This window comes from Equus quagga, chromosome 8 (genome assembly GCF_021613505.1).
Source record: "Equus quagga isolate Etosha38 chromosome 8, UCLA_HA_Equagga_1.0, whole genome shotgun sequence".
NCBI classification, from domain to species: domain Eukaryota; kingdom Metazoa; phylum Chordata; class Mammalia; order Perissodactyla; family Equidae; genus Equus; species Equus quagga.
The window spans coordinates 77,355,222-77,372,733 of NC_060274.1; positions in this window are offsets into that span (position 1 = coordinate 77,355,222).

A 17,512-nucleotide genomic window follows, 5' to 3' on the forward strand; every position below is an offset into this window, starting at 1 on the left:
CAGACAAGTACGGTAAAAAAGATGCAGATTTAAGTCCTTGCCTTTGGCATTGATAAGAGTTTCTAGAGATAATGTCATCCCCCCTTCTTCCTGGTACAGAGAGGAAGACACCTTTACAGATGGAGATTTCCTTTACAATGTAAATGTCTCCTAACAAAGGGCAAGCAAATCCCACCCCTCAGAGTTGCCTTCCTATCTTCAGTTTATTAAAAGTAACCAGCCCCAAACAATCCTCATGGCAAAGAGACAGATCTTGGGGTGGCCAATTCCAGTCCCCCACACTACTCCTGTTCCCAGGCTGTGCCCACCAGTGGTGTCACTTGCTCTTCTACACATGTCCAGTGATTTCTTGCCTACCTTCTGGCTTCTTTGTGTGACTTGTCCTGTTTCCTGCACCCCTCTGTTACCAAAATTGAACTAGGTTCCCTCCTGGCAAGTTAAATCCGACTCTCCACCAGAAGAAATTGTCTCACAAGGTAAAGTGTATTTGCGGCAAATAGGAGACCACGTGGAATCATTTCCAGAGTTATGGCATCCCCGAACAGAGGGAAGCAGGAACATTTATTTCGGATGGGCAATTAATATTCCAAAAGGGAGAGGTGGTGTTCACCTGCGCAGCTCAGTAGGAAAACATGCTTCCACATGCATTCCACGTTATGGCAATCAGGCCTAAGCTCCTCCTGAAGAGATCTTAGCATTAAAGACAAGTCAAAGGTCATAGGCATAGCTCTCCAGGTGAGGCTTGGTCTGGTTCAGGGAGGTTGGTGATTGCATCTCCTTAACATAAAAAAGGAAAAAACCAATTTGGAAAAACAATTAAAATATCCCAACCCACCCTTGAGTTCCTTGGGGTAACTAGTCTGTGACAACTCCATTCGGCAGACCCCACACCTTTCTCAGAATCCCCCAAGCTGCTGCCTCCCTGATGCTTCGAGGGGAGCCATAGCTGAGGTGCTGTTCCTTCTGCTTGTGCTCTGAGGCTTTCTGTGCTTGCTTTTGATATCCAAGTTCATTCTGCTTTGTGTCCCAGTGACTTGAGCACTTGTGTTATTCCTCCAGGCAGAGTAAGAGACCTGGGATGAGGCCTCTGGGTTGTCTCCAGGTGGGGCCAACACCCATCAGGCACAGAGCAGGCACCAATGGGCCTTAGTTTTACGGAGCAAGGGCTCACCACCCGATGCACGCAGAAGCTGACACTGTGGCAGACCAGTGTTTGAGGGAGGAAAGGCTTTGCTGCACAATCAGTCCACAAGGAGACAGGAGGCCAGGCTCTCAAATCTGTCTCACCTGTCCAAAGTATGGGGGAAGGTTTAAGGGAGCAGGGAGGGCTGGCTGGTATGTGGAAGTGGTAGCAGGATGAGTTTCGATGGGTAGATCAAAATTTTCTTTTCTCTGCATGCTTCTGGGTGGCTCACAGCCCTTGAAAAATAGCTTTAACATCCTATTGTTTAAGATGGGGTCAGTTATGGGAGGTTACTGGAAAAAGTATAATAAACAAGGGCACAGTTCTTATGCAGATTTAAGTCATTACCTTCTCCATTGATAAGAGTTTCCAGAGATTTAGAGTCATCTTCCCCATCCTGGCACAGAAAGGGAGGCATCCTTACAGATGGAGATTTCTCTTATAAATGTAAATTTCCCTTACAAAAGGTCACTTCTACTAAGTTTTTAGAGTTTCCCTGTGCCTCCCGGGTTTTGTTTTTTTTTTAATAATCATCAGCCCCAAATAGCCCTTATGCCAAAGAGGCATATTTTGGCATGGCAAATTCTCTACCTGGTCCTGTGGTGACATTAGTGGAATAAATTCCACTTGGTATTGCTGGGAAACCTAGGTACAATGCCTTAAACAGAACAAGTACAAATTAATGTTTGTTTAATTGGATTCATGACGGATAAATATTTTAAAGCCATAAACTAGAAGAAAAAAGAAAAGTAGACCATTCACCCTGCTCAATGGAGAGCTTCCCTTGTCCCGCCTTCCGCAACAAACCCTCCTAAAGATAGTGGGCAGAAGGGGCTACATTTGATGACTCAGAAAGGCGATGTCTAGATTCCATTAGCTTGGCTTACTAAGGTATTGATGGGTGCCAAGAGTTGATGGTCTTTGCTAAATATGAAGGAAATGAGCCCTGAGAGTTCCTCCTGAACCCCACCCCCTACCCCTGGGGTCCCTGCTTGGTGATGTTGCTTTTCTTTAGACTTGAGTGATCCAAGCTGCCACCTTTCTGGTTCACTGTTTCAGCCTCCCAGAGGAGCAGGGAACTGTTTGTACTGGAGAAGCGTGTTTGTGAATTTGTGTACACTACTTTCCCCCAGGTGAAACATTTGCAAGATCAGATGTGTTCATTTTCCACAAATGAAACTGTTACCGAACCAGAAGTGGGTTCGCTCACACATCATGCAGCAAGCCGATCTCTGACCCCCGGTTTAGTGGAAGAAAGTAGCAGTTTTATTGCAAAGTGCTGAGCAAGGAGAACAGACAGCTAATGCTGCAATCTCAAACTCCTCAAAAAGCTACAAGCAAGGGTTTTTATTGGGGGTTTTAGGTAGGGGAGGGGGAGCATTCATGTGGCCTTAGGGGCTGAAGTTCTGAGAGTCCTCTGTGCAGGCACAACTGTGTTTCATATTTCTTCATGGGTCACATGTGCAAATTCGGGGAGGTACTATGTGTTGCATGTAGTGGATTTTTAGTCCGTGACATTGCGACATCTAAAGTTACAATCAGTTATTTCAGCTTCTCAGTGCCTCTGCATGATGTTTAGTCAGGCATGGGTCGGGGAGTCTGTCAACAAGCTGCTCTCTTATCAGCATCCTCCTACTGTTCTGCAAAACAAGCTCAGAAACTAGGTTACTTTCCTTCCCACCTCAACCTCATGGGTACAGGCAGGGTTTCACCCTAATCCAGGGAAATTTTAACTCTTTCATTCTCGGTTTCAAAATGACTCATTTTTTACCATTTTGCAAATGTAGGACTTTGCTTCTTTTTCCCAGGGAGCATGTGTCTGCTTTTCACTCTATTCTGAGGGAGGCTCTGGAGGCCCCCAACTTTCAATCTTCTAATGATTTATTTAACAGGGAGCCATAGGAAGAGAAGAGGTTTGTGGAGTTTGGAGTTTGAAAAGAAGGAATAGCTGCACAGAGGGCCCAGGAAGAGTGCTGATACTGTATTTAAGAGGCAAGGACTTTCTGCAGGGTAAAAGCATTATCTTTTTTTTTTTTCCTCCTGGCTCTCATCAACCCCCTGAAATTAACTCAGCCGTGTTCACTAATATAAATAATGTTGATGAAAATAATCCATAATCAATCCATAAATCAAAATTGGGATGAGTTTATTATGAGCCAGTTCTGAGGACTAGCCAGGGGTCTTCCTTCTCCAAGGAAGGAAGGGCACCAAAATGTGGGGTGTACAGAGTGGTTATATGCTATCTTGAAACAAAGAGCATATATGACAGTAATATCTCTTTTACTGCTGTCACAAGATGCTTTACCTGGCACAGAGGGTTGGTGGTGAGCAGGTCAGTGGTCACAAGGTGAGCACAGCAGGTCTACAATTAATCCTTAGTTTCCAGGAAGAGATGCTTATCTTTAAAGAAATGCTGATATAGGGGGAAGCTACATCCCTATCTTTACAGGCACCGTTCTTGTCTTTGGGACATAGTAAATGTTTAAAGAAGATGTACAATGCATGCTCAACAGGCCACATCAGGCACTTTTGAAAAAACAAGATCAGGCTAATTAGTTTTACACCAAATGGCTTCCTCATATACTGCTATATATCCTATTGTTTTTCATTTATTTATCAATAAGTACTACTTAATGAGTGTTGCCTATGGGTTGGGGCCTCACCTCATCTGCACAACTAACCCTACCTCTTCAAGAGAGCTGGTATTAGCCCCATTTTTCCAGCTCTGGGAAATCGAGACTGAGAAATACTAAACAGCTTGTCTAGGATGATACAGCTTTCAAGGGCAGAGCCAGGATGTCCACAAAAAGCTTTTCCAAGTCAGAATCGCCTGTGGTGTTTGTTGAAAATACAGATTTCCGGGCCCCATCCTTATCATGTCTGACCTGGGTAGGTCCAGAGTGGGGCCTGAGAATATGAATTTTTAACAATCCTAACAAGCAGCCTGAACATATGGCCTCTCCGTGTCCAGTGTTAGGCTATGCCCACTTCACAAGTGTGAAGTGATTAGTCCTTAGAAAAACATTGAATGAAGCAGTTCCTTGTAGGTCGCCTTCCCTGTGTGGAATTCTGAAATGTCCACTGGCATTTTCCAAAGGCAGCAGTAAGTGGCCCAGGGCTGGGAGCAGCCGGTAAAATCCAAGGACTGCGTGTTTGGGGAGCATGGGAACTGCTTCTGGAGAAGGTGGGCTCAGTTTCAAATGTTGTCTTAATTGGAACCAAGATGTGTAAGTGAAAGCAATTAGTCAAAATTAATTCATTTTCCAGTGAGCATCCTACCTCACTCTGCACCAAGGCAAGACAGCCCTTGTAATTAACCAGGCCTTTTTCCCCAAACCAAAAATGAGAATGTGCAGTTTGTGTGCAAAGAGGTATGAAAATTGCTGAAGGTGACAGATGAAGCTGGGAATGTTTGCTGAGCTGGGTAAACAGAGCTGAACTCTCAACCTCCAGGACAGAATGAGAGCAAATCTCAAGTCAGAGATGGCCTGGAGGCCTTCTCCTGCAACCATGTCCAGAGGTGCTGGACTAAGGGCTGAGCAGATGGCCTCCAGAGGAGAGCAAACATTTCTTAGCACCATGGAATGGAAGGAGTAGAAACACTGGGGTCAGATAATTCTGAATTCAAATCCTTTCTCCTCATCTTACCCTCTGTGTCACCAAGAACTAGACACTGAACTCTCCAAGCCTCAGATCTCACACTCAATCAACAGTCTTGGGCACCTACTGCATGGGCGTTTTTGAGCTAAGCACTAAGGGCATGAAGACCAATAAGATACAGTGAATATCTGCTCCACAACAAAATGGGAGTGAAGATCTCAGCCTCACAGCCAATGGACCTATTAAATGAAGCTGTAGATGAGACAGTGTGTGACATGTAGTAACATTCAGTTAACATCCACTTCCTGCTTTCCTTTCTCCTCTCTCCACCACAGTCTCTGGAGACTCACCTCGGAATCCTGAGGGAGGGTTGGAGACAAGCCCATGTTTGCTTGAGAAGGAAGTGCTAGCCCCAGCATGGGCAATATTCCATTTTACTCTCTTCTGTGCTCCCTTCTCTCCCGTGGGATTCTGATTCAAGTTTCATGGGACTTCTTGTCTTTCAGTGCCTGCGTTTTACATTCCCATCTCCTTGGCTTTCTGTGCTGCATCTTGAGCAATCTCCTCTGGATGGTCTTTCAGTTCACTAATATTCCCTTTAGCTGCATCCAGTCTGCTGTGTGGACATCCATTGTGGGCTGAGGCTCTTGGATGGGGTCTATATGTGTTCATCCTGATTCTGGAGATACTGCTGGTTGTCTCTTCACACAGAAAGCAGAAATATCTTATAGGATCCAGATTCAAGCCACTGGGCAAAGAAGCCATCTGGCTGGATATTTTAGAAAAATCCTCTGTTGACTGTCTAGAATATGGTCCAGAGATATTTGGGGAGTATCAAGGCAATGCCAGCCCCATAGAATGAGTTAATGAGTGTTCTTTTTCCTGAATTTTTTGGAAGAGACTCAGAAAGATTGAGGTTAGTTCTTTAAATGTTTGGTAGAATTCACCAGTGAAGCCATCAGGTCCAGAGCTTTTTTTTGTTGAGCAGTTTTTGATTACTGATTCAATCTCGTTACTAGTTACATGTCTATTCAGATTTTCTGTTTCTTTGTGATTTAGTCTTGGTAGGATTTGTATTTCTAGAAATTTGTCTATTTCATCTAGGTCATCCAATTTGTTAGAGTACAATTGTTCATAGTACTGTCTACTAATTTTTATTTCTGTAGAGTCAGTCATAATGTCCTCACTTTCATTTCTTATTTTAATAATTTGAATCTTCTCTTTTTTTCTTAGACTATCTAGCTAATGGTTTGTCAATTTTCTTAATCTTTTCAAAGAACCAACTTTTGGTGTTGTTGATTTTCTTTGCTGTTTTTCTGTTCTCTGTTTTATTTGTCTCTGCTCTAATCTTTATTATTTGTTTCCTTCTGTTAGCTTTGGAGTTGGTTTGTTCTTTTTTAGTTCCTTAAGTTGCATAAAGTTAGGTTGTTGGTTTGATATCTTTCTTGGTTGTTTTTGTTTTGTTTTGTTTTGTTTTGTTTTTGAGGAAGATTAGCCCTGAGCTAACTACTGCCAGTCCTCCTCTTTTTTGCTGAGGAAGCCTGGCCCTGAGCTAACATCTGTGCCCATCCTCCTTTACTTCATATGTGGGATGCCTACCACAGCATGGTGTGCCAAGTGGTGCCATGTCCACACCCAGGATTTGAACCAGCAAACCCTGGGCCAATGAGAAGTAGAACGTGTGAACTTAACCGTTGTGCCACTGGGCCAGCCCCATGATCTTTCTTGTTTTTTAATGTGAATTAAAAACTATGAATTTCCCCTTTAGCACTGCTTTGTTGTTTCCCATAAGTTTTGATATGTTGTGTTTCATTTTCCTTCATTTCTAAAGTATTTTATAATTTCCCTTGTGATTTCTTCTTTGACACATTGGTTTTTTAAGAGCATATTGTTTAATTTCCATAAATTTGTGAATTTTCCACTTTTCCTTCTGTTCCTTCTGTCTAACTTCTTCCCATTATGATTGTGAAAGATACTTTGTCTGATATCTTTTAAAATCTGTTGAGATTTAAATTGTGGCCTAGGCTATGGTCTATCCTGTAGAACATCCCATGTCTGCTTGAGAAGACTGTGTATTCTGTTGTTGGGCAGTGTCCTGTATATATCTGTTAGATCTAGTCGGTTTATTGTGTTGTTCAAGTCCTCTGTTTCCTCATTTATATTCTGCCTGGTTGTTGTATCCATTGTTGAGAATGGGGTATTGAAGGCTCCAACTATTATGTAGAATGATCTATTTCTCCCTTCAGTTCTGTTAATTTTTGCTTCATATATTTTGATGGTCTGTCATTGTGTGTGTAAATGTTACATATTTTCTTGCTGTATTGAACCTCTTATTAATATATAATGTCCTTCTTTGTCTCTTATAGACTTTTTTGATTTAAAGTTTATTTCGTCTCATATTAGTATAGCTCTCTTTTGGTTACTATTTGTGTGGACTTTTTCCACTCTCTCATGTTCCACTTTTTTGTGTTGCTGGATCTAAAGTGAGTCTCTTGTAGACAGAAAATAGTTGGATAATGTTTTTTCTATCCATTCCGCCAATCTGTCTTCTGACTGGAGAGTTTAATGCATTTACATTAAAGTAATTACTGAGAAGGAGGAACTTACCTCTGTCATTTTTCTGTGTGTTTTCTATATGCCTTATAGCTTTTTCTGTCATGCATGACTGTCTTCTTTTACATTTAGTTGATTTTTGGTAGTAAAACATTTCAATTACCTTCTCATTTTCTTTTGTGTATATGTTATAGCTTTTTTCTTTGTGATTACTGTGGGATTACACTTAACATCATAAAGTTATAACACTCTAACGTCAATTTATACCAGCTTAACTTCAGTAACATACAGAAACTCGGCTCCTATACAGTTCTGATTCCACCCCATTTCAGTTACTAATGTCACAAAAGTATATCTTAGGCATTGTGTGTCCAAAAACATGTACTAATAATTAGGTTTTTTAGTACTTTAGCCTCTTAATGTGGAAAACAAAAAGTAGAGCTACAACAAAGTTACAATAGTACTAGCTTTTATAGTCGTCCACATACTTACTTTGACCAGGGACCTTTATTTCTTCATTATGTGTCGAGTTACTGTCCAGCATCCTTTTGTTTCAACTTGAAGTACTCCCTTCATTGGAGGGCAGGTCTAGTGTAAAGGACTCTCTCAGCTTTGGTTTATATGGGAATGTCTTCATTTCTCCCTCATTTTTGAAGGAGAGTGTTGCCAGGTGTAGGATTCTTGGTTGGATTCTTTTTTCCTTCAGCACTTTGAATACATCAACCATCTGGCCATCTGGCCTCCAAGGTTTCTGGTGAGAAATCTGCTCATGATCTTACTGGGGAAAATATGATGAAAGCTCTCTTCCTCTCAGCTTTATAAATGTTAATGACATCCCTTCTCATATCTTATGCAACAGAACATTTTCCTATAGCATTATAACATCAGTTAAGTTATAGAATCATTTTGAGACTAATCGGAGTTTAGGGAAAAGGAATTGAATATTTTAAGTGTAGATATTTTGAGGTCATTAAAAGCCAAAAATTATTACAGATTTTTAAATTAGAAATGAAAAGGACACTGAAGCAGTCTACAGATTTTAATTTCTAATAAAGCAAATATCACTAACATCCCACATAGAATAAAAGCCTTTTTCTAAATATCCCACATAAATAAATAAAAACCCTTTTTTTAGGAATAAAGGGTTCTTGAGACCAAAAAGTGCGAAAACCGCTGTAGTTTATCCCCAGCCATGACTGGTCCATTTCCTGCTCTGACTTCAGCGCAGTGCGGCGGCAGGTGGTTAGAGCGGGATACCCGCCTCCTGTGTTCTTATCGTTGGAATACATACAACTCTTGGAAGGCCTGATGACCCTTGATCTTAGGAAGAGAAAAACTTTAAAAGATATCATGGGCAACCCGTGGGTAAATCGGGGCTGGGAGAAACTCAGGCCTTACAGGGAGCTGCCTTGTGACAATAGGGACCCCGGGATGACAGAGTTAATGGTGAACATGGGCTTTCAGTGGAACAAGATCCAGCAATCCTTAAGAAGAAGGAGGTATGGTAACATCATGACCACATTCCTGATCCTGTACCCCAAGAAACCCGAGGTGGAGGGCCACACCAACACCATGAGGTCCATCCCTTCCATTGGCCCCAACAGCTGGAGATCTTTGCCAACATGCATGGTACAACTGAAGGCCTCTGCACTTCCAGGAAGACGCAGTTGCAGCGAACCTGTTTTTCCCACCTGGCTCCGTGAGGCAGAAAATCAGTGGCCTGAGGAGAACCAAGAGTCAGGGCTGAAGGCCAAAGAGGCTGCCAGTGTCAGACGTTGCCCAGAGTTGAGCACCACCACCCCAGCCCAACCCCCCAGTGGTCCCGGGACCATCCCCTCCACCCACAGCACCAACAACAGCTGTGGAGCCTGAGAGGGAAGCTGTGATGGAAACTCCCTGCACACTGGGCAGCCTGATGGGGTGACCCCAGCCTTTCCCTCTGGCCACAGCCAGGGCCGGTGGAGGGCTGCTGGGAGATTCTTAAACTTTATAAGAGGCTTCTGTTGTTGTCTCCCCAACAAGAACCGGCATGGCAAACACAATAGAGTGAAGCCAATTTAATCTCATGGCAGAGTTCAAATCAAAGATGGTGGGGAGGTCAAGCCACATACATGTATTTAAATGGAAAGCAAGATGCTGAGCTCCAGAGCCTGGCAATGTGGCACAGGAGTTTAGCCAGAGGCTGGATGCATTCCGCTGTGAGTGGGAGCAGTGCAAGGAGTACATGCCGCATCTGCACGGACGTCCAGGTGAGAGGATTTGATCCAGCGGATGATGGAGGTGTGCAAACTGCTGTGGCGTTCTCTGCAAGGGATTCAAATCAGAATGGCATCTGGCACCTCCATGGCCTTCAGAAGCATCGTAGCCAAAATACTTGATGAACTTAAGAGGACGGCCTGAGGCACCTGAGGGACACAAGGAGAGCCCCCACCCCGGCTGCAGGTCTGCCCCTTGGCCCCCACAGGGGTGAAAGCTCAGTGACTGGACTGCTGTTCCTGGGGCACCTTTTCCCTCCTCTGTCCTCTCCGTCTCCTCTTCCATGTTTGTGGGGAAGAGGATGAGTCTTGTAAAGTCCTTGGTTTTCCAAGTCTTGTAATAAACTTGATGCTCCAGAAAGATGTGTCACGGATGCGCTGTTTTGCACCCTCCCCTGCACAGAATTGAGGCTGTGCTCCAGCTTAAGAAGCATGTAATGTTATAGTACTTGGAGTTAATCAGAACAACTAAATGGAGAAACGACCTAGAATTATTGTACTAACTCTGAACAGCAGTGAATGTGGTTCTGAAGGGAAAAGGCTGTGAGCCATAGTGCAGGGCAGAAAGGCAGCAACTGTGTACTAACATTACCCCACATTTTCAGAAGGACCAAAGGAAACTTCCTTCATTAACTACAACCAAGAGGTTCATAATAGGATAACAAAGTCCCACGAGCCAACCTGTGGGGGGAGTCAGAGAAGTGGCAAGGGTGTAGACCCGCAAAGCAGCCTAAGGGTCACTTCCGTGGGCAGCTGAGTTTTCTGATTATAATGCAGGAGTTGGGCCTTTGCACTGTGAGAATTTCTCCTTTTTATATCAGTGACATGGAGCAGTCCCTCTAAGAGTCCTGACGGAGGTATGGGCTGTTCAGCCTGCTCAAGATTCCAGGGGATCTCCACAGGAAGCCAGACATCCTGAGGGGTCCAGAGGGAACATTCACGGTAACAGACAGCAACCAAGAGAGATGGAGGGGATGGTGGAAAGGTGGGAGCAGAAGAGGGCTGAGGATGGGCTGGGAGTCTTGTCACTCCCACTGTATGTCCCCCATTTTGATTTTCTTCATGCTAAACAGCCCAATGTGTGGTCAGCCAGTGTTGCTCTACTTGAAATCTGTCCATGGCTCCCATTCCCTTTGGGGCAAGTCCCAATTCCATAGTGGGCGTTTGGGACCCTCTGTGACCTGTCCCCCTGCAGACCTTTTCACTACCACCTTCTCCTTGCACTTTACTCACATTGCATTGTTCAGTTTCCCATGGATACTCTGCCCAGGAGGTTTACTCTCTGGGAAGCTCACATGCCGGGCACTTGGCCAAGCTCCATCAGGCTCCCCAAGATGAATCAGATATAGATCCTGCTCAAAGAGCATGGTCCAGCTGGGAAGACAAGACAGGGACCTAACTATAGTACATCCACCTGTTCACAGGTACAAAGGAAGGGCATTCACAGCACATGCTCACCTGATGCTGGCAGAACCGGGACAGCATCTTGAAAGAGGTGGCCTCTAATGGGACCCCAGTGCATGGCTCTGACCACAAGAAATGGGGAGGAGGCATTCCAGACAGAAGGAAGCTGGGGCGTTAGGCACATACAAGACAGAGGTAGGAAACGAGGCTAGGGAGTAGGGGGTTGGACCAGTACCCCTTGTTTCTGGGACCACTTCCCGCTGGTGCATTTTGGTCTGTGTCTCCAAACTTACATATCCCCCAGCTCACAGCCTGGAAAGCAGTCAGCTCCGATACTAGAATGCTCAGCTAACGAGGCTTTCTCCTTCTCTTCTGTGAGCTTTGGTCCTTGGCTGGCTCACCAGCAGCTACTTCTGATCTCCCTCATTAGTCCAAGCTAGTTCCACAGCAAGGGCTTTGGGTTTTGTTCTAAGGAGCAGGGGATCCATGAGCAGGGAGTGACACGATCAACTTCCATTGGAGAAGACGCTTCTAGCTGCATGTGCACAGTGGGCTCTGGGTGGTAGAGAACCTCAGAGTTGGTAATGGGGTCCCACCAGTGATTTGCCAGCAAATCTAATGAAAAGCACCCACTGGCCTATGATTTTCATCTGGTTCCTGAATTATGAATTACTTAATGCAATTTGTCTGATGGATAATTTTTCATAAAACATGAACTCGGGGTAGGGAGTGGTCAGGTGGTGGGAGGAAACACTAAAAGGGGTGTGGCAGAGAGGTCCAGGTGCCTCCCAATAGCATTGTCCACTTCTCAGAGCAACCGAACACCTGACTTCTAGCTGGGCATGTGGCCACCCAAGACTACCAAGTTCCCAGCCTCCTCTGCAGCTAGTCTGGGTGTGTAACCAAGCTCTCCCTCCAGGATGGGAAGGGAAGCGATTTGTGTGGCTTCTAGGATATTTCCTAGGAGAGAGAAGCAGGCCCTTTTTTCTGCTTCTCCATCTGTCCTGCTGCTGGGAGCATGAGCTCTGAGGCTGGAGCTCTGTCCTGACCCACATTGATGAGGACAGCTCCTCTGGGATGACAGGGCAACAGGGAGAAGAGCCTCGTAGAGCAGCCCTGCCAGACCAGCCCTGGACTGGCTGCCTCCAGACTGAGCGTGGGAGAGATGGCAACTTCTGTGTGCTACTGTCCTGTGGGGGCCCTTGGTTACGGCGGCTGAACCTTATCCTGACCAGGAAAGCAATCTTGGAGGGGACTTTTTGTGTGGTTGTCTTGGGTCAGGCTGCTCCCAGGGCCACAGCTGTCTGAAATTTTCAGCCCTCCTTCCCGTGGGGTGACAGCAAAGCAAAACTCCAACCCACTCCCCTCTCTGGGTGCTTCTCTGGAAATCTAATGGGTGAAGGTTGATGTCTCCAAGTAAACAAGTCTGGAGCTGATATCTCCCAGGGCATCATCTTGTTCTGTCCTCCCACACTGTGCAGCCCCCACTCTCTCCCAAAGAGGCACCTTGTTCTGAAATAGGCTGGGCTGACTCTATCCCTGCTAATATCTCCAGATTCTCGTTAAATAACTCAAGGGAACAGGCCGACTCATGTGTGAGGTAACTTGATTATTGCTAGAAAGATGAGTTTGGAACTGACAAGTTCCCTGCTAAGCTGACAAGTATAAAAGCTGAATTTGAAAAACCAACCAAATTTTAGTTACAGTGTGAGGGCGGAGACTGGGACTCAGTCAAGCCTTGGCCTGAGCCCTCAGTCTGGGGAGATGGATATTTAGGACTTCCCAAGGGTCTGATCTTGTCTGTGTGATTTCTTATATGCCCTCCACTCTTCTGGAGCCTCAAATTTTATGGGGACTTCTAACGTATATTAAAATATTAAACTTGTTGAAGATATTATAAAAAAGTACACAGTTCATTTGTTCTTCATTTGTTTATGCTAAGTGTCTTGTAGGGCTGGTTTAAAATAGAATGTATTAACGGAAAATTTGAGGTTCAGTTAGCCAACAGATCAGGAGATGACACCATTGAAAAGACAGTTTGTTACTCACAGTTCCCAGAGGAGGGGGCACACCACACAGCGCAGGGCCCCATGGGGAAACACCAGGGTGGTCAGAGGCAGAGGGAGCGGGGGAACTGTGGGCAGGAGGCTTTCCTGTGGTTTCTGCAGGAAGGAACAGTGAGGCAGGGTAAGGAGGCTGAGGACTGGCTGGTCTGAATAATTTCACAGGCTCTGGGGCATAGAGGCTGTCCCAGTTGTCTGATACCTGCCCTGGGTGATAAGGGTAGGGGGATAGTGCCCGGAGTATGAGTGTTCAATAGAGGAGGTGGTTGGGGTGAGGAGGGACACTGGATTGGTTCATTTGTACGTGAAAAGCGGGCCCAAAAAGGAGGATTCTTCCTAGGGGCGGGGGAAGGGGCTACAGGGGAGTCAAGAGGCACAAGTCGAGGGGATTCAGGACAAGGTATGTCCCACATATGCACGCAAGGGCAGATGTTAAAGCATCAGGTTTACAGATGCTAGAAACATTGTCCATACAAGGGTTCAGCTCAAATGTCACTTCCTCAGAGGAGCCTTCCCTGCTTACTCCATCTACAGTGACAGCCTCCCCACCCTAGTCTCCCTACCATGGCCCACTTAGTTCCCCTCACTGCATTCAGGGCCCAGCCCCCTGCTCAGCACCCTGCCCTGACTCTCCCCACCCAGTGGAAAAGTCCTCACAGGAGCCCCCAGGCCCTGCACCACCTGGAGCCCTCCACTTCTCTCGTTTCCTCCCACCACTGTCCCCGTCCCACCCACTGCTTCCTCATCCCCCAGCCCTGCTCTTCCTCTGTAGCACTTCTACCTTCTACCTTGCTGTGCTCTGCTCACTCTTTGTTCCCCTCTGCAATGTCAGCTCCACGGGGGCAGCAGAGTTTTTCTCCTTCACTGCCATCCATGCCTCCAACCTAAGTCAGGGCCAGGCACAGAGCAGGGCTCCTCCATAAACAGCGAATGAGTGAACAATGCTTAGCACTCCAGGAAATGTTTGTGATCTGCAGTGTTCACTCGCCCAGTGCCCGTCACTGAGACCCTACTGCTTGCTGGGCTGGCTCTAGACACTGGGCACAGCAGTGAGCAAAGCAGGCAGGGGTCTCCGTTCTCATCCAGCTGATAGCCTAGTCGGGGAGACAGAGAAAAAATAAGTAAAATACACAGAAAGTCAGACAGTGATATGTACCATGGAGAAAAATAAAGTCAGGAAGGATATTTGAGCAAATTCCCAAAGATGTTTAGGGAGCAAGCAATGCAGAGGGTAGAGTGTCCCAGGCAACGAGATCAATGAGTGTAAAGGCCCTGAGGCCACAGTGGGCCACATGTTTGAGAGTGTTAGTTATTAGTGTGTATTCTTAGTTTTGTCTTGAGCCCGTATTTCGGTTTTGTTTGTCATCCTTGGTTTCACCTTTCTAGCTAATTATCCTGACTTCAGCAAATGCTATTCCAATGATTTAAAGTAGAAACGGGCAAATTTGGGTCAAGTCAGTATGCATTTATTGAATGGCCTCCTTGGGCCCAGCTGTGTTAGGCACCAGGAGGCTGTGAAATCAATACTGCAGTCTTCACCTTGAAGACCCCAGTTGGTGAACATCCTCGACGTCTTCTAGCCCCTTTCACTGCCCCTCTGCCCCATCTCATCTGGGTCTCAAGCTCCAACCCCGACCCTCTGTCGCACCTTCACCCCGACATCCAGCTCCTCCTACTCTTCTCTGTCTGGGTGTCCCTGAGCTTCTCGAAGTCAGCGTGTCCCAAACAGAGTTCAGTCCCTGCCCCTCAACTGCCTGCTCTCCATAAAGCCTTTCTTGGTGAGGGAGCCACCACCAGAAGGATCCTCCACCCCGGGACAGGGCTCATCCCGAGACAGGGCTGCACCCCACCCTGCCCCGCAGATGCGTCCCACCCTCTGGATCCACCGCCTCGGGACCCCATTATCCTCTCCCTTCTGTCTTCAGCCTTGGGATGCACACCGACCTCCCCCTCTTCACAAACCCCCAAGAGGCTGGTGCACTTACACATGGGGACACAGAGGCCACACATGCAGCTGCGGCTGGGAATGATGAGCAGTATCCCAGAGCAGAGGGCAGACTGGGGCCAATTCACAGCTTCCAGGAATGGCAATGAGCTCCCTGTCCCTGAAGATGTACACGTAGGTGTTGAGGGATGTTTCCTGAGGATGACTCAGCATCCAGTGGGGCACTGAGTCAGACAGCTTTCAAAGTCCATTCGAGGCCTGTGTCTTTGCAGGCAGCATAGAGCAGTAGTTAAGGACATGGGCCATGGGGCCTGGGATATAGCAAGGTGTCCTGCTCTGTGACTTTGAGCAAGCCACACCCCTCTCTGTGCCTCAGTGTCATCTTCTATAATAGAGAGCTAATAATAGGGCCCCCCCCCCCCCCCAGAGTGCTCACTAAGAGTTGCTTTCTTTACCTTCTCCATCATCACAAAAGAAGGGAGGAAGGAGGCCTGGTGCAGGAGCAGGGTGAAATTGGGGAGCCTCAGTCACATCTGCTCCGCTCCCCGCACCATGAGTGTCTCACTTCTGAGCTATTGTACATGCTATTCCACCATGCACACCCACACCCTGTCCCTGTCCCCACTGGATCAAATTGTGGCAATGCTCCAAGGCCACCCCAGATCCTGGCCCCTCTCCCTCATTGGATGTACCCTCCCTTCTCGCTGACGCCCTCTACATCACTGTCACCTCCTCAGATGTTATTTTGTCTCTTGTGGACAGATGCCCAGGGTTCCTCCTTCTCACAATCCCGAGCTCCCAACCCAGGACTAAGTATACAGCAGGGGCTCAATACACATTTAAAGCTGCAGGGTCCTGCTCACTGTCCTCCAATGTGAGGGCATACTTGCTCTCCTTCCCATGGTGCCCTGAAAAATATCAGTGCACAGAGCAAGCCTAGTCAGGCTCACAGAGGGCTAGATGGATGCACCAGGTGTGTGTGCAGGGGTGTGTGTGAACCTGGGCAGTGCCACCTGCCACAGGGCTGCTGAAGGAAAGGCTGGGAGATGTGGATTCCAGAGCACATGATCGTCTGCCCCATGACTTCAGGAGTGTCACATCCCCACCACTCCCTCCTCCTCCTAACCAGCCTCCTAGAACAGGGGTGAGCCACCAATGGGCAGCTACAATTTTATCAGAACACAGCCCTGCCCACTGTTGGAAACATGAGAGTGTAAGACGGAGAGTCCCAGGGCCTGGACCCCCTCACCCAGAAAGCAGGGTTGAGAGCCTGGACTGCCCATTGTCAATGCTGCTTTTGCACTATGACAGGAGAGTTGAGCAGTTGTGACAGTGACCACAGGTCCCGCGAAGCCTAAAATATTTATTCTCTGGCCGTTTACTGAAAAAGTGTAGCAGCCCTACCCAAGAAGACGGTCCTCACAATGGCACCAACAGCGTATCTAGGGGCAGCACTCAGCCCAGCCTGCTCCTGACCCTCCGCTTTTACACTAACAGCCATGCTCCAGGGCCCACCATCCCAGAGGCGGCTAGGTTAACACATTTAGTTGACTTATTCTGAACCTGCAGGGCCCTTGGCTGTGGCTTTCTCTGCTGCCTGTGGTTTTATAGATGAGTCATCACCGATCCACACCCCCGGGGCAGACCCCTCTCAGCCTCCTCCTTCTAAATCCTTAGCTCCTAAATCTGCAGAGCTGCAGTGAAAGAGCCTGCGTGCCCACTGTGGAGGCAGCAGCAGGGGGCGGGATGGGAGGGCCTCTTATACTAAAGTTGACACATGAAAGGGACAATATTTATGCCCAGAATGGGACTCATTTTGAAGCTATGAACTTGTGGGTGTTCCTCGTGCTCGGCCCAGGAGGCCCTGGGTCTTAACAAATGACATGTCTCTGGGGTCCCGTGGTGACCCTCTGCATGGGTAATCGTTGCATAGGGAAGAGCCCTCCACTCACTCCCCACCCACCCACTGGGGGAGTGCCGGGGTGAGCAGGAATTCTGAGCCCTCTTGGGTGTAGCAAACATCCTGGCTCTGAAGTCATAAAGCAGCATGGTGGATCAGGAAAGATAGGTTCTGGGTTCAAATCCCACCCCACAATTCACCAGCAAGCCCCTGATGCACTTCCAGCCTTGGTATTCTCCTCTGTAGGCTGGCACACAGACACCCTCACCCTCAGAGGTGGGGGCGTCCTGTGTAAATTACCACACCTGTGCTGTTTTTTGGGGGGCCCAAGGGGTGTGCAAAGGCCCAGGGCAGATGGGAGAGGTGAGGTGTGGGCATCGCAGCTGTGACAGCCTAGCTGTCTAAGGCACTGGGCTGCGTGTGTGCGTTCTCATATCCAGAAACATGTCACTGCCATTAGCGAGTTCATAAATTAAGGTCGTGTTTACTCTCTCTTGTCAGCTATAATCATCTGTTTGAACAAACGCCTCCGGGGTTTGTTAGCAACGTTATTGCCTGTCACAGAATGGTTCTGCTCTGTTCCTAAAGCACAGGGACCTTTGCACACCT